The sequence below is a fragment of the Hemicordylus capensis genome, chromosome 3 (assembly GCF_027244095.1).
Source record: "Hemicordylus capensis ecotype Gifberg chromosome 3, rHemCap1.1.pri, whole genome shotgun sequence".
Lineage (NCBI taxonomy): Eukaryota > Metazoa > Chordata > Lepidosauria > Squamata > Cordylidae > Hemicordylus > Hemicordylus capensis.
Genome location: NC_069659.1, coordinates 353,210,845 through 353,234,076, shown reverse-complemented (window position 1 = coordinate 353,234,076; position 23,232 = coordinate 353,210,845). Strand labels below are relative to the sequence as shown.

Sequence of the window (23,232 nt, the reverse complement as noted above, 5' to 3'; positions counted from 1 at the left end):
GGATGTATAAACTATTCGTGCAAATTAAGACTTGCTGTATTTTTTCTCCATTTTGCTGCAAATTAGGGCTTGCTTGCAAGTAGTGCAGGACGGGCTACTGTAGGACAAAATACCGCAGGCAGAGTGGAGCCTTGAGAGAGTGACTGTATTTGGGGTGGGGCAGTGATTCTCTGCTGAGAGTTGGCAGGGGAGGGTCCCCTTAGGAACATAGGAAGCTGCCTTATGTGGAGTCAAACCATTGGCCCATCTAGTTCTGTACTGTCTACACTGGCTGGCAGCAGTTCTCTAAGGTTTCAGGCAAGAGACTCTCCCAGTCCTACCAGGAGATGATGATGATGATGATTCACATTTTATATCCCGCTCTTCCTCCAAGGATCCCAGAGTGGTGTACCACATACTTAAGTTTCTCCTCACAACCATGTGAAGTAGGTTAGGCTGAGACAGAGGTGACTGGCCCAGAGTCACCCAGCTAATATCATGGCTGAGTGGGGATTTGAACTCGGGTCTCCCCGGTCCTAGTCCAGCACTCTAACCACTATACCACGCTGGCTGCATGGGAGAAGGCATGGTAAACCCCTCCTGAATTCTACCAAGAAAACCACATGGCTCTGTGGTTGTCAGGAGTCGACACCAACTTGACGGCACAACCTTTCCTTCCCCTTCCCCCTCCCCCGGAACATAGGAAGCTGCTTTCTACTGAGTCAGACCCTTGGCCCATCTAGCTCAGTATTGCCTACACAGTGGGCTATAAACGTAAAAATAAATTTAAAAAGGAGTATCAGGAGAGGCACTCCTTGAGAAGCTTGAAGAGACCAGGTTGCATCATAGGAACACAGGAAGCTGCCATATACGGAGTCAGACCATTGGTCTATCTAGCTCAGTATTGTCTTCACAGACTGGCAGCAGCTTCTCCAAGGTTGCAGGTGGGAATCTCTCTCAGCCCTTTCTTGGAGATGCTGCCAGGGAGAGAACCTGAAACCTTCTGCTCTTCCCAAAGAGCTGCTCCAAAGAGCTGCTCAAGATCCAAAGAGCTGCTCAAATGGTGGCAACAGGAGACCTATTTGGTGCCTTAATAATCGGCCACCCAAAGCAACCGCCTCACCTTGCCTCATGAAAGGGCTGCCCCTGAATCTACATGCATCTCAAATGAATTATGAAGGCAGGAGTAGTCAGGCTTGAGTGGCTGGAGAAAACGGTGAACTGCCCTGGGATTCTATATAGGGCAGTATGTAATTATGATGAATAAAATAAAATAAATAAAAGGCACAACAATTGGGCCAGTCCAGGGTCCCAGAAAATTGGTATTCCCCCTGGTAAATAGAGACAACAGGGGTATATGAAGCAGGTCTTCATTCTCTGTTTGCGTTTGGTTTGATCTTTAAGACATGCAAAAATAGACTTTTAATCTATTTTTGTCTCTAGGAGATAGCTTTCACTAGACTTTTTTTTCTTTAAAGTCAGGTGAAGCATGCAAGCTTTTGAGTCACACAGAATTATCCATCAGCACAAATAAAAAGTTGGAGACAACTTTTGGGGACAACTCATGTGTTGTTCTCACTCATGTTCTCAGCTCGAAAGAGCATAATTGGCGATAATTGCGGAGTGGGATGGAGCTGGGGAAGAATATATATTTACAGCCTGAAAGGAAGCTTCAACAGTTCCAGAACTCAACTCTAGAGAAAAAAATGGGTAGTGCTGTAAGCCTGAAATGCTCAAGAGGATCAAGTGCCAGCAAATTTATGATGAGGAGAACTGGCTCCTTCCAGCTTTTCATTGATTTGGGGAGAATTTGCAATCCATCTTGCAGCTCTGGCTTATCAAAAGGAGCCCCCAAATCAAATGAAGAAAAGAGGTTTCAGGCCTCTTCCTGCCTTAGCAACACTACAAAAAACAACAACACCCTGGTCTCGGTCAGTTTCTCTTCTGGATTGGTTTTAGGGATGTGAACGAACCATGGTTCGAGCACTGGTTCGGCGCCAAACCAGTTCGGTGCCATGGGGAGGGGAGCAGGAGCTTTAAGAAAGAGGAGACGAGGGCTTATCTGCTGCCCCATCCATCTTCCTGTTGGGGTGGCGCTCCTCCCAAGTACCCCCATGTGGCACCAGCATGCACATGACACCGAACCGGTGCTCGGACCGTGGTTCATGCACACCCCTAGCTGGTTTGCATTTCCTTCCCACCCACCATGTGAAGTCCCTTGGCCCACACAGCTCATCTGCTGAGGAACCTTGCAGCTTAGACACTTAAGGGTGGAATGCTATGGACACTTACCTGGAATAAACCCACCAAACATGGGAGGATTTCATTCGAGTAAGCAAGCATAGGATTAGGCTGCACACCTGGCCACCAGGAGCTCAGAATAACAGGAAAGATGGGCCCTCACAACTACTGGCTGGCCTTTGTTGACATCCATTCGTACCCACAATCTACTAGTGTGAAACTGAGGTGCATCTTCCATGAACTGGAAGATTCATGGAACCTTCCTTATGAGGCAAGGCTACAGCATCTGGGGCTCTTTAGTTTGGAAAAGAGGCGACTAAGGGGAGACATGATAGAAGTGTATAAAATTATGCATGGAGTGGAGAGAGTGGACAAAGAAATGTTTCTCCCTCTCTCAGAACACTAGAACCAGGGGTCATCCCATGAAACGGAAGGTCAGGAATTTTAGCACCAACAAAAGGAAGTACTTCTTCACACAATGCATAATTAATCTATGGAATTCTCTGCCACGGGATGTGGTGATGGCCACTAGCTTGGATGGCTTTAAAAGGGGCTTAGACTAATTCATGGAGAACAGGTCTATCAATGGCTACTAGTCTGGTGGCTATAGGCCATCTCTAGCCTCAGAGGCAAGATGCCTCTAAATACCAGCTGCAGGGGAGCAACAGCAGGAGAGAGGGCATGCCCTCTGATCTTGCCTGTGGGCTTTCCAGAGGCATCTTGTGGGCCACTGTGTGAAACAGGATGCTGGACTAGATGGGCCTTGTTGGGCCTGATCCAGCAGGGCAAACTTGCAATCTTAAATGCTGGACTAGATGGGCCTTGTTGGGTCTGATCCAGCGGGGCTGTTCTTAAGTTTAAAAGGCAAACTTGCAATCTTTTAAAAAAAACCAGTCCCATGAGCTTGCATGCCTTCATGGCCCCAGTGCTCTACTGCTCATGCAAGTCCATCATGTGCACAAGCAGAGGTGTCAGTAGCTTGGGATGACCTGGGCATCACGTGCCCCGGCTCCTCTGTACTGCCTGACAAATGTAAGCAATTATTTACTGGGTATAAGTCGCAGGAGCTGACTCCCAGAATCAGAGACCTAGAAAGCACCAGACTTGCCCAATCCCCTGCTTATAACCACAAATAACAATTAAGGCTCTGCTGCATCATGTCAGGCCCAACAGGCATGTTGGATCTAATATGCCGTCCTCTGTCAGACGTTATTGGAATGAGTTCTGCAATGACAGGAGGGACCCCTGACAGCCAGAACTCTGTCAACATTCCCTCCTGCTATCACGGAGTCGACATGCCTGTTGGACTTCTCTTCAAATAAGATTTCTCTCTTCCTTGGCTCCAAGGGTGGCTTTGAAGGGCTGCATCCAGGAAGCTGGGAGAAGGGGGGACCTTGTGACCTCCCTGCTCAGGGAACAGAAGGACTATCTGAAAAATCCTTTTCCTTCAGCAGGGCTTGAAGTTCAAAGGAAAAAAAACCCACCAGGATTTCCCCCAAGCAGGTGAACACAAAGCAGCTGGCTGCCTGGCTCTGCATTCCAGCAGTGAAGATGGTCCCAGGTAAGGCAAGGGTGCAGCAGAATGTCGGAGAAGTGTTGGAGTTCCAACCCAATCTAACCAGACCAGTAGCTTTGGCCCTCCCAGCAATCTCCCTGCTAGGTCAGGTTGGATCGAATCCAACATTTTCCAGCATGCATAGGCTGAAAAATAAATAATACACCACAACAATATTATTGTTTATTAACAAGAATAAATCCTAGACTGTAGCTGTGGGGCAGTGGGGGTATCTTTGGGGACCTGCTCACCCCAAGGGGGATTCCATACCCATTTTGAATGCTCAGTTTTCTTTCTCTCTTTCACAAACTGGCTACAGATTTACTTGTGGAGATGAAAGACAAAATGTGCAAGCAACATTCTACTCAGTTCCTCACTGAGATGTAAATCTGTGGCCACCTTCCAATATTCTGGCTAACAGAACAGAACAGAAACTGCGTAATGGGGACAGACGGACGGGCGGACACACACACACTCCTTATTTTTTTGTTTTTAGGCAAAGGCCAAAATGTCTCTCCCCAATTTCACAGCCTCATTCACAGGCCATGAAAGTTGGCAGGTGGGGATGGATTTTGTTAATTTCCAGAGAGGAGAGTTGTTGACATAACATTGTTGTGGTGCATTGTGGTGGTTGCCAGTTAGCAGAGGAAGCAATTGGTTTCCCTGTCCCTGAAAATTCCCTCCAAAAGGGCAGAAACGTCCCCCACCCGCGCCGCTCCTGAACTCTGCCAAAATTCAGCCGAAAGTTCCCATCAGAACTGCTGGCCCTGCCCTAGGTTGCTTAACATTACATTTTATTTTATTAATACCCGATATATTTTACATTCTCTTAGACCTTCCCCATCATAAACCTTCTGGCTACAGGCCTGGATAAATACACCCCCGTCCCTCAAAAAATCAAGTTTTCTTTCTTTCCACAAAAATACCAAAACAAATAAAAATTACACTAACACATACTGTTCATACAATACCCATTATAAACTACTTATTAAATGTGACCAGATGCAATACAGAATCTTTTTTCCACACAGCTATGTCAATCATTGCTTTTATCATTATTCTACTAAGAAATATTGGCATTTCTCAATAGTCCTTTGATGTTCTGTTTCCATGTCTAGCGGTATAAGGTCCTGTAGAGAGTATTGGCGGCTGGGGGGGGGGCAGTGTTCCCTCTAAGGTGTGCACATGTGTGCACGCTCACAAGTTATAAAATATCAGCTCAGTTAATTTTAGATCCCGCTCAGGTTGAATCAGAAAGGCCCCATTCTGGATGCACGTGCGTGCACACCGCCTTGATACTGCCCACCCCCCAGAACAAAACTCATTCTGCACAGAGATTAGAAAAATTAGAGGGACCATGGAGGGGTGGGTGGGGTGTGATGGGTAGAGTCAGAAACCAAAGGGAGGAAAAGGAGATGGAGAAAATGGAGTGGTTACTGGAATAAAGTCTTAGTTAAACAAACAGAAGATTACTTTGTGCTTATGAAGGAGACCGCTATAAAGCATAAAGCCATGATTAAAAAAAACATTTCCCCCCCTAGAAAACCCCTGAATATTTTTGGGGAAACTGAAATCCATTCATACTTGCTTTCTTATTGTACTTAAATTCTCTCTTAATACCTCAAGAACATGAAATACATTAACTGTAAATTAGTTTGTGCAAAAAATTGCTACTTTTATGAAACATAAGAGTGCGAATGCCTTTGTTTTATTAAGATAATTATTATAAAGTGTGCCTTTGATAGAGATGGAACTGCAATCTGTTGCACCCTAAGGTATCCTGTGCATTTCTTAGTTTTTGCCAGCTGGGAAATTAGAAGGAAACAAGCCACCTAATGGTGCAGCGGGGAATGACTTGACTAGCAAGCCAGTGGTTGGCAGTTTGAATCCCTGCTGGTATGTTTCCCAGACGATGGGAAACACCTGTATCGGGCAGCAGCGATATAGGAAGATGCTGAAAGGCATCATCTCATACTGCACTGGAGGAGGCAATGGTCAATCCCTCCTGTATTCTACCAAAGACAACCACGGGGCTCTGTGGTCACCAGGAGTCGACACCGACTCGATGGTACACTTTACTTTTAAACCCTAAAAACGGGAACTATTAACACTGCTGCAAACCAGTGATCTTCACTATATTAAAGCAGGGGTCACTTTGACCAAAAATCCCTTTCAGTGCAAGAGCCATTTCCCACTCCAGTGCACTGGAGAGCATTTGAGGAGGCCAGAACCACACCACTGGAGCACCGGTCCCGGTCTGGAGGAGCCACACCAAAACCTTGGATTACCGGTGCCTCCCCGATGCCCCATTTAGGATTTTTTTTTTAAGGCAGGCAGGATTCCCGCCTTTGCTTGTAAAGGGGAATCTTCGGAGAGGAGAGCTGGTCTTGTGGTAGCAAGCATGACTTGTCCCCTTAGCTAAGCAGGGCCTGCCCTGGTTGCATCTGAATGGGAGACTTGATGTGTGAGCACTGCAAGATATTCCCCTCAGCAGGGGATGGAGCCACTCTGGGAAGAGCAGAAGGTTCCAAGTTCCCTCCCTGGCTTCTCCAAGATAGGGCTGAGAGAGATTCCTGCCTGCAACCTTGGAGAAGCCGCTGCCAGTCTGTGAAGGCAATACTGAGCTAGATAGACCAAGGGTCTGACTCAGTATATGGCAGTTTCCTATGTTCCTATGTTCACTGGATTCCCCTTTACAAGTATGCCACCTCGAACCACCAAACTAGTTCTGAACCGGTTCGTCCCGGTTTGACACTCTGACTGGGGACCAGTTCAACTCGAACCGGCTCATGGTCTGGTTCGGGTTCAGCTCAAACTCAAACTGAATCACTAGAATCGGTTTCGTGCACACCCCTACCCGGAACCTTCTGCATACGAAACAGAAGCTCTACCACGGCGCTTTGGCCCCATCTCATCCTTGCCAGAAACAAAAGACTTAGGCAGAGATTCATTGGGATGTAATGAGGAGGAGATGGAGCAAGGGATGACAACAAGGCTATAGATGGCTTCGAAGGCAAATTTACTGCTACCCTAGGAAAGGAGGACATAAAATTATCCCGTTGACCTTCTCTTTCCTTTTTCCCCTCCAGCTGACACCCGACATTGGGTAAAAACAGAGTCTTGTGGCACCTTAAAGACTAAGATTTATGGTTGCATTAACTTTTATGGTCTACCACCCGCTTCATCAGATGAACTGAAGTGTTCCTTATCTGACAAGCAGCCTGCACAAGTTTAAGTTACACTAAATCTTTCCGAGAAGAAGCTTGTTAGTTTGTTGCAGCAAAAGCAGCAGAGTGTTTTGTGGCACCTTAAATACCAACTGTATTATTATTATTACTACTACTACTACTACTACTACTGACCCATATAAGGAAGAAAATTACTCAAAGTAGTCCCCTTTGAAATTAAAAGGACAAGTTAGGCAATGCCTAATTTGTCCTTTTAATTTCAGTGGGACTGCTTTGGTAATTTTCTCTGGAACTCCCTTCCCCTTCAGAGTCGTTTAGCTCCTTCCTTATTGATTTTTAAATCTCTATTGAAGACTTTTCTTTTTTTGCCAGGCTTTTACCCTGTAGTTTACCTATTTGGTTTTTTCTTTTTGTTAAGTTACTTTCGTTTTTAATTTAGAATGTAATTTTAATGCTGTCTTGCTCTGTAAGCTTTTGTACACAGCCCAGAGTCTTCGGAGTGGGTGGTATATTAAATGTTTCTAATAATAAATAAATACAATTATGTCTTATTATTTATATACCATACCACTTTTCAGCAAAGATGTTCTCAAAGCGAAATGGGAAGATGGCTTCCTGTTCCAAAGGGGCTCAGGGTCTAAGAAGACACAAGGGAGACCCCTGCAACAAACCCAGGCAGGGATGCTATGCTGGGATGAACAGCTATCACCCCGCCCCCTGCAAAAATATAAGAGCCCCATCACTTGAAAAGGTGCCTCTTTGCTCAGTTAGCAGGGGCAGTTCCCAACCTGTGTGCCACAGCAATGCCTGAAGATGGTTCTCTGTTCCAAAAAGGTCCTCGATACAACAAGCAACTTAAGGCAGCTTGCAAATGCCACTGGGGAGGGTGCTGTGCTGGGGCGGAAGGAATAGCACTGATGCTCTCCCCTTGCTCTTTGTAAAAGAGCCACCACTGTGAAAAGTTGCCTTGTTAGCAGGAATGACTGGTTTCTCCTCTCAAAGGGGCTCGCCACCATCTCAAAAGAAAAAGGACGGGAGGGATATGTCATTCGCTGGAGGGATGCTGGCTTGAAAAGGGACAATTGCACTCCCCTGCTAAATAGAATCTCTTTGTGTTAGTTTGTTTTTGCATCAACAGGCTAACACTGCGGCCTCTCAGGAAGCTGTCATTCACTGGACAGTCTACCTTGTGGTATTTTTAACTGTATATTTATAACCACAACTACTGTCTACCCTGGAGGGAGGCACCCTGCACTTTCCCTTCAACTGGGTACTAACAGAAAATTAGAAAGGGAGTGATTTATCAAAGGAGAGGGAGTAGTGATCCAGTCTCCCCAGAAGTGACCCTATATCCAAAAATCTGAAGCCCGCCTCTGATTATGTACTTGTGAGAACGAAAGAGGCACTCTTCGCTTCCTCAGGAGCCCTTTGCTTTCTTACTTCACACATTATCCAAAAGGGGACCTCTCCTTCCTCTACAGACAGGCCTGACAATGTCTTAGAAAGCATTACCCCAAAGCATCCATTTTTAGAAAGGTATTCTGAAGCTTACACCTGCCTGAAACTTGCGCCCATTATCCAGGCTGTCCTGTCACCTTGCCTATCTCAGTTGGGGCTGGCTGCAGCCTGCTAACCGGGTGACAGGAAAGCACTCTGCACATGCTCAGAGACCCTGGGCAATGGTACTGCTATGCACATACAAGAGTTCCGTGTCTGGCTCAGATGAAAGCTTTGATGCAGAGTGTCTAAGTATGGTAACTTGGCTCAAGGCCTTGGAGACCTGCAGCTAAGGAGCAGCCAGCCAGGACCCTGGAACAGCAGAGGGATGACATTATGCTCAGCAGTGAGCTGTGATTAGAGCTCAGTTTTGAATTGTCCTTCACATCCAGCAATCAGTTAATGTCACACTGATTAATCCATTAAGTCAGTTTCTAGCAGAATCTGTGGTTGCCAGGAGTTGACACTGACTCCAGGGCACAACCTTTCCTTTCCACTTGATAGATGCTTGCCCAGGCTTTCTGATTAAGGCGGAGAGGGCGGCAACCCAATGCTCTCCAGCTGTTGTCGGACAAGAACTGTCATCACCCCCAGGCACACCTGGGGATGATGGGAGTTGTAGTCCAAATACACAGCTGGAGAGCCTCAGGTTGGTCACCCCTGTGTGTGGGCAATCCTTTCCCCCGTGGTATCCCCTTGCCCTACCTCGGTCCTCTGCCTCTGCTGAGTCACGTCTCTCCTTGACGAGATGATATGACCCATAAATGGAGGCTGCCTTGTTACTCCGAGCCAGATCATTGGTTCACTTTGCTCACCCACTGCTGTCTGCTCCAGGGAGTTATGCGCACATGGCTTCATGCTGCAGGGTAAGTGTTGAGTGAAGCCACTGAGAATCACACCCGTGGCATTGAGGGAAGGAGCCCCTCCCCTCTGCTCTCGGGTTTTGTTTTGGTGCAAGTTCACATGCCATGCCTCCGTGTTTTCCTTCTAGCCAATGGGGAGGCGGGGAGAGAGAGAGATTACAAAAGAGAGATTACTAATCTGCATTTCTAGAGAGAGCATCCCTCTTATCATGCTAATGGTTCTATGTCAGCCCCTCTCCCGATTTGCTCCAGTGTTTTCAGATAAAGTTGCTTTAAAACCAGCATTTTAAACACGTGGAAATACACCGAGATAAGTTAGAATTTGCAAGACAAAGCCCGATTTGTGTGTGGAGTGGGTCCAAGGATCTCGAAGGGACTTCAGGGTAGGTTTGGCTGGCGTGTGAACACACACACACTCTGCGGAAGGAGATTCGGGGTAAGAGCCCTGTCTGTAAAGCCTCCAGCGGACGCCAACTGGGGATGCGGCCACAGCTCAGTGGCAGAGTCCTTGCTTCGTATGCAGAAGAGCCCAGGTCTACGGAGAGGAGGGCTGGGCTGGTGGTAGCAAGCATGACTTGTCCCCTTAGCTAAGCAGGGTCTGCCCTGGTTGCATATGAATGGGAGACTAGACGTGTGAGCACTGTAAGATATTCCCCCTCAAAGGATGGAGCCGCTCTGGGAAGAGCATCTAGGCTCCAAGTTCCCTCCTTGGATTCTCCAGGGCTGAGAGAGACTCTCTCAGAAGCTGACAGACAGAGCTGGGCAGACTCTCTCAGAAGCTGAGAGAAACTCCTGCCTGCAACCTTGGCGAAGCCGCTGCCAGTTTGTGTAGACAATACTAGGCTAGATAGACCAATGGTCTGACTCAGTATATGGCAGCTTCCTATGTTCCTACTACAGGGCTTCCCAATCATGGGCTGCCAAATTTGTTGAACTACAACTCCCATCATTCCCAGTCAATCTGCAAGACAGCAAAAGGCAGACCATTCTTCTCCCTGTTTCCCCTGACCGTTTCACCCGGGGCCAAGTTCCCTCCCTGGCGGCATCTCCAAGATAGGGCTGAGAGAGACTCCTGCTGGCTGAAACCTTGGAGATGCTGCTGCCAGTCTGTGAAGACAATACTGAGTTGACTCAGTACTGAGTCATGGTCTGACTCAGTAGAAGGCAGCTTCCTATGTACTCCCTGGCATCTCCAGGTAGTGCTGGGAGAGATTCTAGCCTGAAACCTTGGAGAAGCCACTGCCAGTCGGTGTATCTCAACACGGAGCTAGGTGGACCAATGGGCCGACTCGGGATAAGGCAGCTTCCTAGGTTCCTTCCTAGGTTCCCTTCCAAGACCAAAGGGCCGAGCTCGATGCAGCACAAGAAGTCTCCGATTAGAACTCCTGAGGTCCGGTTTCTTTTTTCAGAAAGCCACTGGGGGCGGGGCAGGCATATCTCAAAAAGCCCTGTGGAGGGCTGGGCGGGGGCGGCGGTGATGTGGGGGTGATTAACCCTTTGCCCCCATGTTGATTTCTTGATTTAAATCATACCTCCTGCCCCAGAAGCGATTAGAAGCTGGGGAGGGGGAAAGGGGCATTTCCCCCCCTCTGTGTGGCTAATAGCCACTTGGGGGGGGATTGGGGGGGGATCATGCTGTGAGGGGAAGGGCTAGGCACAGAAACACAGAAACCCACCCCAAACTGGTTCCCGCCTCCACAGATATTTTTTGAAAAAGACTTTAGCGAGTTCCAAACCTGAAACTCCGACATAGAGAGTAATCTGGCACTCCAACATGCTGTGCAGCCTGGGATTCCTTGGGGAGGAACTGCTGGGGCTGGAGCCTGGGGTCTTCTCTGCATGCAAAGAAGACTCTGATCTCTGGCTACCCGTCCCCCTCCCCTCCCTACTTGGGTTTCCCATTTCCTTCCTCATCCAGAAGATCTCTCTCTCTCTCTCTCTCTCTCTCTCTCTTTCTTTTCTTTCTTTCTTTCTCTGTCTCTCTCTCTCTCTCTCACACACACACACACACACACTTGATTTATTTCTATGCATTTTTTATCCCGCTCTTGTCCAACAAATGCACTCAAAATGGCTTATGAAAGAATGAAAATAAACATTAAAATCAATGTAAAAATCACAAACAATGACTCAGTGGAACAAGCACAGGGGGGGAAATTAGAACTGCAGAAGAGATCATCTATTAAGGGCCTGTCTGAATAAAACGGTATTTACAGCCCATGTACAAGGAAACTGGGAGGGAGCCTGTTGCATGATCTCGAGAGAGAACTGTACAAGTGTGAGGTCACCACTGAGAAGGAGGCCTGACCCGCCAATCATTTTCGGTAGAGACAGGCCAGAGAAAGGGACCCATGGCCACTTTTAAGTATGGAGTCAGCATGGTGTAGTGGTTAGAGTGCTGGACTAGGACCTGGGAGACCCGAGTTCAAATCTCCATCCAACCGTGATACTAGCTGGGTGACTCTGGGCCAGTCACTTCTCTCTCAGCCTAACCTACTTCACAGGGTTGTTGTGAGGAGAAACTTAACTATGTAGTACACTGCTCTGGGCTCCTGGGAGGAAGAGCAGGATATAAAAAAGAAAAAAAGGGGGGAGGGAGAAAAAAGAAAGAAAAATATTGGTAAAGAGGATACTTAAGGTAACCCTTTCCCCAAACTATTAAGACAGGGGTGGGCAACTTGGGTGGGCAATAAACTGTGGCTGGGTGTGATGGGAGTTGTAGTTCAGCAACAGTGGGAGAACCAAGGTTGCCTAAACCAGTATTAAGGGCTTTACAGACTAATTAATACCATCAATTTACTTTAAATTGGGCCTGGAAACAAATATGCAGCCAGTGTAGCTAGTAGCTGAGGTACTGGCCAACCTGAGGTTCTCCTGCTGTTGTTCTCCTGAGGTTCTCCTGCTGCAACTGGGGGTGATGGGAGTTGTAGTCCAACAGCAGCAGGAGAGCCTCAGGTTGGCCAGTCCCTCAGCTACTTTGGTACAGGATTGGTGTGATCTGCTGCAGTCAGCACTCACGCATATCTTAGATTTGGAGGGAGAGCAGAGCACCTGAAGCATTTGCATACATTGGCATGAGAAAGAACTCCACGAGTAGGTCGATATCTCTTTAAGGGTATTTCATTTCCCATGTCTTGTTTAGAAGCTTCTATACAAAGGAAGATTTTTCCACACATCTTCTATGTTTCCACTTCATAAAGAATAATACTGGAAACCGAGGTCACTGTCGTGAACATCTTATGGATTTTATCATATTTGATGGACTTGGTACACATGTGGATCTACTGCTACCAGCTACTAATAGGAGTTGTAACAACTGTACAAACTCAGTTGAGCCTAATATAATGGTACACTAAATGTGGCACCGGTGCCTAGTGGGAATCCAATTTGTATTCACAGGCAACTAGTTTTACATTCCCTGCTATGCAACATCACTACCTCATGACCTTTTTGTTCAAAACAGGTATATAACTATTCTAAACCAGAGGTTCCCAACTCCAGATGTTGCTGAATGACAAACCCATCATCCCCAGCCACATGTGGCTGTGGATGATGGGAGTTGTAGTTCAGCAACATCTGGAGTACCACAGATTAGGAAAGCCCTGTAAACTAAACAAAATTAAACTTTAAAGGGCTCTCTGCACAGAACAGAACAGAAGATCTGAGGGAGCTTGAGAGAATTTTTAGCTTTGTGTCTCTGAAATTAAGAGAACTGCAAGGAGAGGGCCTTTGTCAGAGAGTCCCCCAACTCCTGGAACTAGTCTTGATGGGCTGCCCACATTGTCTTTGGAGTCTCCAGGGCTGTGGTTCCCATTTTTTATTCGTTTAAACTTCACTGTTTAAAGCAACCAATTTAACAGCCCGACAGGCTCATCCATCAAGAATCCAGCAAAAGTGAACCCGGTTTGCGTCTCCCGCCAAACGTTCTACCTGCCTATTGACAAATCCGCATTAATATTCATGATTTTATACAGCCCTTCCAACTCGTTTAATGATCTGCAATCTTTCCATCCAGCGACAAAATAGACCCTTCTTGGTCTCTCCATCTCCGAGGGGACCGGTCGTGCTATTGTTACGGAATGGGCTTGATTTGCCTGTCTATAATCACTCAGCATCAGCCTGGCCACCCTTGGGGTGTCTAATTGCATCCTCTTCTACCACTGCCCAGACAATTACACCTGGTCCACTCCAGCAGGAGCTAAGCCACATCCTGGCTGTGCATCCTGGAAGGCCAGAGAAGAGCCTTGCCACAGGGAACAGCTGCACCTCCCACCAGCAGGCTCTTTGGAGGCCAGAGATGCCTTCATTAAGGAACAGAGAGTGAGTCAAAGCTATTCGCCACCCTCCACATTGCCTGTCTTTTCCTTTCTCTGGAAACTGAAGGGTTTTATTTTATTTGTTCCCCTCTGGCCAGCTGCTGGAATTTCTATATAAAACTCAGAATTGTGGACAGGTGACCAGAACTTCTTGAGCAAAACCCAGCAGTACTGTTGCCAGTAGGTGTGCATGCATGCTTGAGCTAGGGACTCCGTGAGACCGCACCTGTTTTGCATGCAGAAGGACCCAGGTTCCATCCCTGGTAGAGCTGGGGAAGATTCTGGCCTGAACCCTTGGAGAGCTGCTGCTGCTGCCAGTCAGTGTAGGCAATGCTAAGCGAAATGGACCGATGGTCTGGCTCCGCGTGTGGCAGTTTCCTGTGTTCTTGTGTTATGTCCATGCACATGCACCGAGGAGCCAGGCTGATGAAGACAGGGCCCGGGGCACTATGCTCCATGCTGCTGTGGGAGAGACTGCAAGCTCACTGCCAGGTATGAGCTTCATCCCTGGCTGACCCAGTCTCGGTGGAGCTAAAGGGGGCCGGTGGGCGAGGACAGGGTATGGAGACTTGGAATCAGCAGCATTAGCAGGAGGGGTGGGTGGGGGGCGCAGATCTCATCCCAATCTTGCCGAGGGGATTCGTGCACTTAAGTAGTGTTCCTAGCACCTGCTGGATCATCCCAGCCAGGGAGGCAGTGCTAGAAGCGGGCACTTAAGTCCCCCAACCTTGGAATCCTAAGTTTAGTGGAAATTCTAAACATACTGATTTTCTCTTTTTTTGGCTGGACATCATAAACCAATCAAAGCAGCATCAGGTCTAACATCCGCTTTTCCCTGCAGTCAAGACAGATAATAAATCCTGTGTAAAAGCAGCCCTGGCTTGAATTGGGTCTGACTCCTGTTTTAAGGCAGGTCTCTCAATGTTCCTGCTCTAAGGTTATTAAACGGACAAATTATAGCTGTCTGTCTACAGCCCAAGGACCAAGCTTCATGAGACTTTAATCACATCACTGGTCCTGTGGAACCTGTCCTTCCCCCTGCAAAGAGCATGCATGGGACCTAGACTGGGATCACACTTGGGGCGGGGAGGACAGGGGAGGGGGCTTTAACCCTACTCTGCCGTGGTCCCAATCCTGACTCCTCCCCCCCCAACTCCCCACTTCTGGTTTGCTGCAAAAAAGCTTCCGTTGGCTCAGATGGGAACTCTCTCCCAAGAGCAAATAGGACACATGGTGGAGTCCAAACCTGGATTGGGACCACAACAGGTGGCCAGTCAAAGCCCCCCACCCTCCGTAGTCCAGATCTTGATGGGGGTGGGTGGAGGGCTACATATGTTATTTACAAAGGAGAAGCAAACATACCAAGGAAGTGAGAAGTCTTGTTTGGTCTTACTGTGTAAATGGGCCTATTTTAAACCACTAACAAATGCCAGTCGATCTGACTTTCAGAGGCATCTTGCGTTTGGTAGCCACCGGACTAGTAGCCCTTGACAGACCTGTCCTCCGTGAATTTGTCCAAGCCCCTTTTAAAGCCTCCAAATTAGTGGCCATCACCTCAAAGCATTCTCACCATCATCAATGGACATTTGCTGTGCATTTTCTGTTGTACTCTTACACGCACCCAGTCCTCTTTTAAAGCCATATCCACAAGCTTTGTGCCTTGTGCTTCGTTTCTAAGAATTGAGAAATCAGCACACAAATATTTGAGGGGGGGGGATCCTTTCATCTGGAAGGCCATTGACCAGCGGGAATAACCTCTGTTCACTGAATGGCGAGGGGAGGGGCTTGCTTGGGACATATTCAGGGGCACTCTCTCTATTCTTACTTCACATTTGAACTTAGGTGTGGCCTTGAAAATAGAATACTTTGGCTTAAAATAAAAAACTAAGTCCATAGGAAGCTGCCATATACTGAGACAGACCCTTGGTCTATCTAGCTCAGTATTGTCTTCACAGACTGGCAGCAGCTTCTCCAAGGTTGCAGGCAGGAGTCTCTCTCAACCCCTTTCTTGGAGATGCTGCCAGGGAACCTTCTGCTCTTCCCAGAGCGGCTCCATCCCCTGCTGAAGTGAATATCTTCCAGTGCTCACACTTCTAGTCTCCCATTCATATGCAACCAGGGCAGACTCTGCTTAGCTAAGGGGACAAGTCATGCTTGTTACCACAAGACCAGCTCTCCTCTTCCGTCTGTGATCTACCGCATCGAACAAGGAGGGCTGGAAATGCCCTAGAACAGGAGTTCCCAACCTCGAGTCAACAGATTCAGTTGGACTACAACTCCCATCACCCACTGTCACCGTGGTCTTGCTGTGGATGATGGGGGTTGTAGTCCAACAACATCTAGGGACCTGTTTGAGAACCCCCTGTCTTATTAAAAGCGGAGGTCCTTTTCCTCCCAGGGGCAAAGCAGGGAGCCCGGCTGTTCAAACAGCACAATCCATCCGCACTATTTTCACCAGCTGTGTGCCGGATGCACAGCCAGCACTGGCAGGCATACTCAAACGTAGATTTATTCAGCAATAAATCCGACTTTGTCTTCACACACACACACTTATACATCATGCATCTAGATTAGGGATGCAAGGGGCTGTCCCAAGGCATTTTGCCAACCTAAGAGGAGGACGTCACCCCCCACCCCAAAATCTCTTGCAATGATGCAGAGGCTGTGGTGCTCCATGGGAACCTAGGAAGCGGCCATATACTGAGTCAGACCATTGGCCTATCTAGCTCAGTACTGTCTTCACCGACTGGCAGCAGCATCTCCAAGGTTGTAGGCAGAAGTCTCTCTCAGCCCTATCTGGAGATGCTGCCTGCCAGGGAGGGAACTTGGACCCTTCTGCATGAAGCATGCAGGTGCTCTTCCCAGAGCAGCCCCATCCCCTATGGGGAATCTCTCCCAGTGCTCACACATGTAGCCTCCCATTCAAGTACAAACTAGGGCAGACCCTAATTAGCAAAGGGGACCATTCATGCTTGCTACCACAAGACCAGCTCTCCGCCTATGAGGAGAGCTGGTCCTTCAACAGCCCATGGCAGGGTGGGAGGTTGCATGAGCATAAGAAGAGCTCTGCTGGGTCCACCTTGTCTCCAAAAAGGTCCACCTTGTCTCCTACAGTGGCCTACCAGAGGCCTCCAAGGAGCCCACAAGGCAGGCGTTGCTCGAACTCTGAGGGGCCACGTTGCTCGAACTCTGAGGCAGACCTTGAAGGCAACAGTCCTCTTCTGCTCTTGCTCCCTGGCAGCTCATATTTGGTGGCATCCTGCTGCTGCTGCTGAACATGGAGGCTCTCTACCTAGCCACATGGCTAACAACCATGGGTACAATGGCAGGCAGAAAGCAGATCCAGATCTACTGGCAGATCTGCAGTAGATCAGCAAGGATTTCTGCTGCTGACCGAGAGCAAAAGGATTTCCCCTGCCTGCTCCCCCTAAATTAAGCTGCTAAATTGAAGAAACCTGGGGCAGGAGTAGATTTTTATGGGGAAGGAAGGAAGGACTCTGAGCTCAGCTCTGGTGCTGAAAGCAAGTTTCTGGGGCTGGACATATGCAAAGATACCAAAGAGGTGCCCTTCTCCTTAATTTGAAGTGCACACATGCACCCCAAGCCACTGTTTTGCATCTGGTTCCAGAGGGGAGATCTCAAGTTTCCAGCAAAATACACACACACAGACTCAAAACTTGCAAGCCTGCAGCTTGCCGGGTCCCCTGCATCAACGGACCTCTCCTCCTTTTCACCCCTTTAAAGTCTTCTAATCCAGCGGCCATCACCACCACATTTTATGGCCCTAAATTCCAGGTGAAGTGCCACCTTTTTGGGATCTGTGCTGTGTGCTGCACCCGATTTCGAGTCCCAGCATCACAAAGAGGAAGGAAAACTCCTCTCTGCCTGCTTTCTTCGTCCCTAATCTTAGAAACTTGGATCATGCCTGCCTCATGAGCCTTTTGCTGCCCACCTCTTAGGTTCAAAACTGGACATTGCTTTAAGCGCACGTTGGGGGCTAGCATTCGGGTTTTTATTCAGGATAAGCAAGGGGCTGGATTGGGAGCACACAGCAAATGTGTGCAGGTTGCAATCTGTCCGGTCTTGTGACCCCCGTCCCAGCAGTGGGGAGCTCCTATCTGCACCAACATAATGGAATGAGAACTATAGAGAGATTCAGAGCTAAGAGCAGAAGGGATCTGGCCCGGTCTACCTTCTGGGGGGCGTGCAGAGAGAGGGAAAACTTGAGGAGCTCCTTGCTTAAATTTGGGGGAGGAGGAAAAACATTTTTGTGGGGAGAAGATATCTTTTTGGGAGAGTTCAGCAGCATGAGGAGGGAACTCCTCCAATGCCTGGGTGGGGGTGGATGTTAACCCCTGCCCCTTTCTACCCAGATAAGCACTGCCACCTTTCCTTATACGAGCCCATTTTCCAGCATCGGCTCCTGAGCTTGGGTTCCCCAAATGTGGTGGGACTACAACTCCCATCATACCCAGGCAGGGGCGATGGGCATTGTAGTCCATCAACATCTGGAGTCCACCCATGAAGGTTGGAAGCTCCAGCTTTGCCAGTCTGGTGATTCCTGGACTTGGAGTCTAACTGCCCATCTTCCATCCAGTCTTTTCTGCCCATCTTTTTGGTCCAGAAGTGCTTGCAACTGTCTGCCAACCCACCCTAGGAGTTGGAAAACCCTCCCCCCCCGCCACCACCCACGTACCCCTGCAAAGGGGCGCATTCATCCGGGACAGGGCTGCTGGGTCCCCCAAACTCCTGCCCAAGTACTAGGGCTACGTGCCAGAATGTAACCCAGAAGAGTACTCCTGAGCACGTGCAGAAGGCGTTCTAGTCCTCAGGCACTCAGTAAGCGTAGACGGCGGCCGCCTCCCCCCGCCCTCCAGTTTAGGATCGGCAAGCACGGCTTCGGGGACAGATGGCGGGGTCCCGGGCGGCAGCGTCAGCCCCGGCACCTCTTTCCAGACGTTCAAGCCTGCCTGCGCGGTCCACGCCCCGGCTTCCCTGCAGCCCGCCTCCGTCCCCGGCTCTTCATCTGTCCGCCAAGGCAGCCGCTGGAGCCCCCGGCCTGGCCCCGACCCGCCAATTCCGCCCGAGCCTCTCGCGCATTGCTCGGCCTTGGGCTGCTGCGCCTCGACGGACCCGAGACACCGACGGGTCTCGCCCCGAGCCTCGCGCGCGCCGCCGTTCCGCTGCTCACCTCGTTGCGGCGATCACCCGGCAGCCCGGCGCGTGTCCCGCCGCGATTCCGGGAGGAATTATTGCCCCGCGGCGGCAGCGGCGGCGACTAAGCTCGCCTCAGCATCTTCCCCGGCTCGCCCCACACGCCGCCGTCGAGGACGCCCCGCAGCCGCAAGGAAAGTGCCGCCGCCGCCGCCGCCCGCCTGTCTTTTAAAGCGCCGCCAGAGGGCGTGCCCGCCCGCCCGCACACCGGGACCGCCTCCCCCGGTCCCAGCCCGACGGGGCGGCGGCGAGCTGCGCTCCGCTGTCCAGTGGGAGGGAGGAGGAGAGCTGGCTCGGCGACTTAGTGGAGATGGGGGGAGCACACTGCACATGCTCAGAGGCACGCTTCTTCTTTTGTCATCGCGTTGTGGCCGGGCTACCCGTGCTGCGGCAGAGAGAAGCGGTAGAGGGGACTGCCCCCCACTTCTGACCCCACTGCTACTGCTAGTACGCATATTTCCATATGCCGCCCTTCAGCCAAAGTTCTCAAACCGGTTTCCATAGAAAAATAAATAATACATAAATCAGATGGTCTCCTGTCCCCAAAGGGCTCACAATCTGTTTGTCGTTTTAAACAATAGCAACGGCCACTCAAGGGTTGCTGTGCTGGGGTTGGATAGGGCCAGTTGCTCTCCCCCTGCTGAATATAAAGAGAATCGCCACTTTAAAAGGTGTCTCTCTTTGCTCAGTTAGCAGCAACTCTCCCATTCCGCCGCCCCAGCCAACTCACTGCCTGCAGGCTGGCCAATCGTCAGGTATCGCTGTGCAGGTCGCATGCAGCTCTACCTGAAGAATGGCCACCAGCCTGTAGGCAGCACAGTGGTTATTAACGCTGGGGCGGGGCAGGTTGGGATGGGATGGGAGAGATTTTAAGCAAGAAGAACAAATAGAGCTCCAGAAAGGAGAGGGAGCTGTCCTTCCTTTGCCCCCCCCCGACATGTTTGGAAGGCCGTTCCTGTAGGGCTAGCCCTCGCTGCTCCAATTGTGCTAGTTTTCTGCTTGCAAGGATGCATTTCTGCTTCCATGTTGAGGAGCATTCGTAGATGTGACCCCACACCTACAGTCCGATGAAGTGGTACAGACTGTTCTACTACCTGGGGGAGGACTCTACCACCTCCTTCCCAGCGGCTGCCTGTGCTTTGATTTTCTCTTTGAATGCAATTTAGCCCCTTCATGTTTCCCATGTAACAAAAAGCAAGGCGATTTTTTTTTGTATGTATGAATGCTTTTTGTATGAATGATTTTTTTAAACAACATAAAATGTGACAGCAAGTCCGCAGCCAGTTATCCAATCCTGCATTTATTAAATCTGCGTCAGTCTGCAAATGAATAAAACAACATTTCTAAAGGAGGAAAAGGCACGATTTTGCTTTCAGACTGAGTAGCCCTACACGGCCAGGAGCAGTGGCAGGGAGTCCAGGGTGACGGTAGACAGAGGGACTTAGGAAACTGCCTTCTACTCCATTTAGCTCAGAATTGTCTTCTACACTGACTGGCAGCGGCTTCTCCAAGGTCCCAGGCAAGAGTCTCTCCCAGCCCTATCTGGAGATGCTGCCAGGGAGTGACCAAGTTCCCCACCAAAGGTTCCTGAGTCAACTTAGCAGTCATGGGATAAGGGGACAGGCTCATGCCATGTGTGGGCCAGTAACTGGCTGAAGGACAGGAAAGAGAGGGTCGCAGGCGCATCGCAAGCTGCCCGGCAGCCCAGAAACAAACGACGCCACCCATAATTGCAGTGCGCAGGTACACAGGCCTGAGAAAAGCAGCAGGCCGGCTGGGAGGGGGGAGTGGGGTGGCCTGCTCCCCCCAGGGTGACGATTATGGGCAGTATGAGTGGCAAGGCTGCAGTGGGACAGCAGTGGTCACGGAGGGCATCAGCAGAGCAGAGGACACTGGTGGGGGCCCTTGTGCATCCCCTGACCAATCCGGGCCCAGGGACATTTGCACCCCCTTGTCCAATGGACGCTACGCCCCAGGGGACAAGGGGGAATAAATGGACAGATTCCACAATGGAGGGAAGTCAGAAGTGGGGTCCCTCTGGGACGGGTTCTGGGACCGGTGCTCTTTAACTGGTTCATAGATGACCCAGAAGCTGGGGTAAGCAGCGAGGGGGCCAAATTTGCAGATAAACTATTTAGGGTTGTGAAATCCACAACAGATTGTGAGGAGCTCCAGAAAGACCTCTCCAAACTGGGATGACAAAATGGCAGATACGGTTCAGTGTTGGCAAGTGTAAAGTGATGCACATTGGGATGAAAAACCCCAACTTCAAATATACGCGATGGGACCTGAGCTGTCGGTGACAGACCAGGAGAGGGATCTTGGGGTCGTGGTGGATGGCTCATTGAAAGTCTCAACTCCATGTGCAGCAGCTGTGAAAAAGGCTAATTCCATGCTAGGGATCATTAGGAAGGGGATTGAAAATAAAACAGCTAATGTTATAATGCCCTTATACAAAACTATGGTGCAACCGCACTTGCAGTACTATGTATCACTGTTCCCTCTAACAGGGATTCCCAGATGTTTGTTCACTACAACTCCAAGCATCCCCAGCTGCAATGGCTTTTGCTTGGGGATTATGGGAGTTGTAGTCCACAACATCTGGGAATCCCTGTTAGAGGAAACAGTGCTGTGTATAGTTCTGGTCACCATATCTTAAGGAGGACATTGTAGAACTGCAAATGGTGCAGAAGAGGGCAGCCAAGATGATCAGGGGCCTGGAGCACCTTCCTTATGAGGCCAGGCTACAACACCTGGGGCTATTTCGTTTAGAAACAAGATGACTGTGGGGAGGCCTGACAGAGGTTGACAGACTCTGTTTTTGCTGCAAGAGATGAGCACAGCTGTCCCCTGGAAGTGGGGAGGAAGGGGTCACTCTGTGCTTGTTTACATTTGAGCTTGCTTTGCATGGAAATGTCACAGGGCCCCCACCCCACCCCCACGAACCCCTGCATTCCTGGCCCTATTTGTTTCTTCCCATCCATCCTTCCAAACTGAGGATAGCATTCATTTGATAAAGTGGGCTCTAGTCCTCAAAACTTTATTGACAGGGGCGTAGTCACCATTAGACAAGGTGGGGACAAATGGCACTGAGGTTTGGCATGGCACCCCTTCCCCCTGGGCACACCCTTGCCCCCTCCTGCGCCCAATCTGGGCCCTTTCCAGATTAAACCCTACCAAAGTGTCACGACGGATCTGCAAAATGTGTTTCTGTACTTCCTGTGTTGTGACACTGCAGTCCCTGCGCTGACAGAAAGATGCCTCTGTTCACATGTCCGATGCCTTACTGAGGATTTTATCTGTGTGTTATAGTGCTACAGCATTGCAAATCCTTTGCAGAAAAAATAGCTGTATTTCCCCATTATAGGAGTTTGAGATTCTGGGGATCGTTTTCAATATGCTCTTGCCAAGCTGAAGCATTTTCCGGCTGTTCTAGGGTGTCATCTGGAAAGCGCCCTGGTGAATGAAGTGCAGCAGACCTCACGGCACACCTGTTTATGTACATTTTGTTCTATTTTAAAACATTGCAGGAGCAGTTTAAGGCAGCTCACAATGACTATCATCATAAAACAGCATGACTGTATACAAAAGACATAAAACGTGCGGCAAGCGACACTAGAACCCTAAATAAGAGCAAGAAGAGCCGAAAACCAATTTGCCCCCAAATGAAGCATGCCACAAACCAAAAGGCAACCTTAAACTACAATAAATGTGTTACTCTTTAAGGTGCTCCACAAGACCCCTAACATTGGTAGGCATACAATTTTTTAAAAGCATAGGTGAACACCCCAAAATGTGCAAACCAGTTACAGTTCGGAACACAGGAGGCTGCCTATGCTGAGTCAGACCCTTGGTCCATCTAGCTCAGGATTGTCTGCATTGACTGGCAGCAGTCTTTCCCCTCTCTACCTGGAGAGGCTGCCAGGGATGGAATCTGGGAGCTTCTGTATGCGAAGCAGATGCTCTTTCCCTAAGCTGTGGCCCCGGTTTTTACAGCAGACGGCGGCTCATAGGCAGTCACCCATGCAAGTGCAAATCAGGGCAGGCCTTGCTTAGCAAAGGGGGAAATTCTTGCTCCATACTGTAAGACCAGCTCTCCTCCCCTGAGGAGTTAGTTCTGGTTCAATTTCATGGAAAGCAACGGGAACTAAGTTAACTTCTTCTACCTTTTCCCCGTGGGACCTGAACCCTCTCCACACATTATGCCCAATGCTCGTACAATCTGTGTGCAGAGTAGATCTGTATACAGGACCTGTACGTGTCATGTTGAACACAGGAACAGTGGCACACTTCCTATCTGTGCCTTGCATTTCAGGGGGCCTGTACCCAAGTTCCCTTTTAAAATAAACACAGGCACAGTCATTCACACAAAAACATGG

The 23,232-nt window shown here is 49.4% G+C and overlaps 1 protein-coding gene across 1 annotated transcript in view; it reads right to left on the bottom strand.

Annotated features, from left to right (window-relative positions):
• Positions 1-18,988, bottom strand: part of NMUR1 (neuromedin U receptor 1) — a 48,884-nt gene extending 29,896 nt beyond the window's left edge. Inside the window, exon 1 of the mRNA XM_053304675.1 lies at positions 18,831-18,988. The gene's annotated coding sequence lies outside the window, so the exon portion shown is untranslated. The remainder of the gene's footprint in view (positions 1-18,830) is intronic.
• Positions 18,989-23,232: the final 4,244 nt, after the last annotated feature.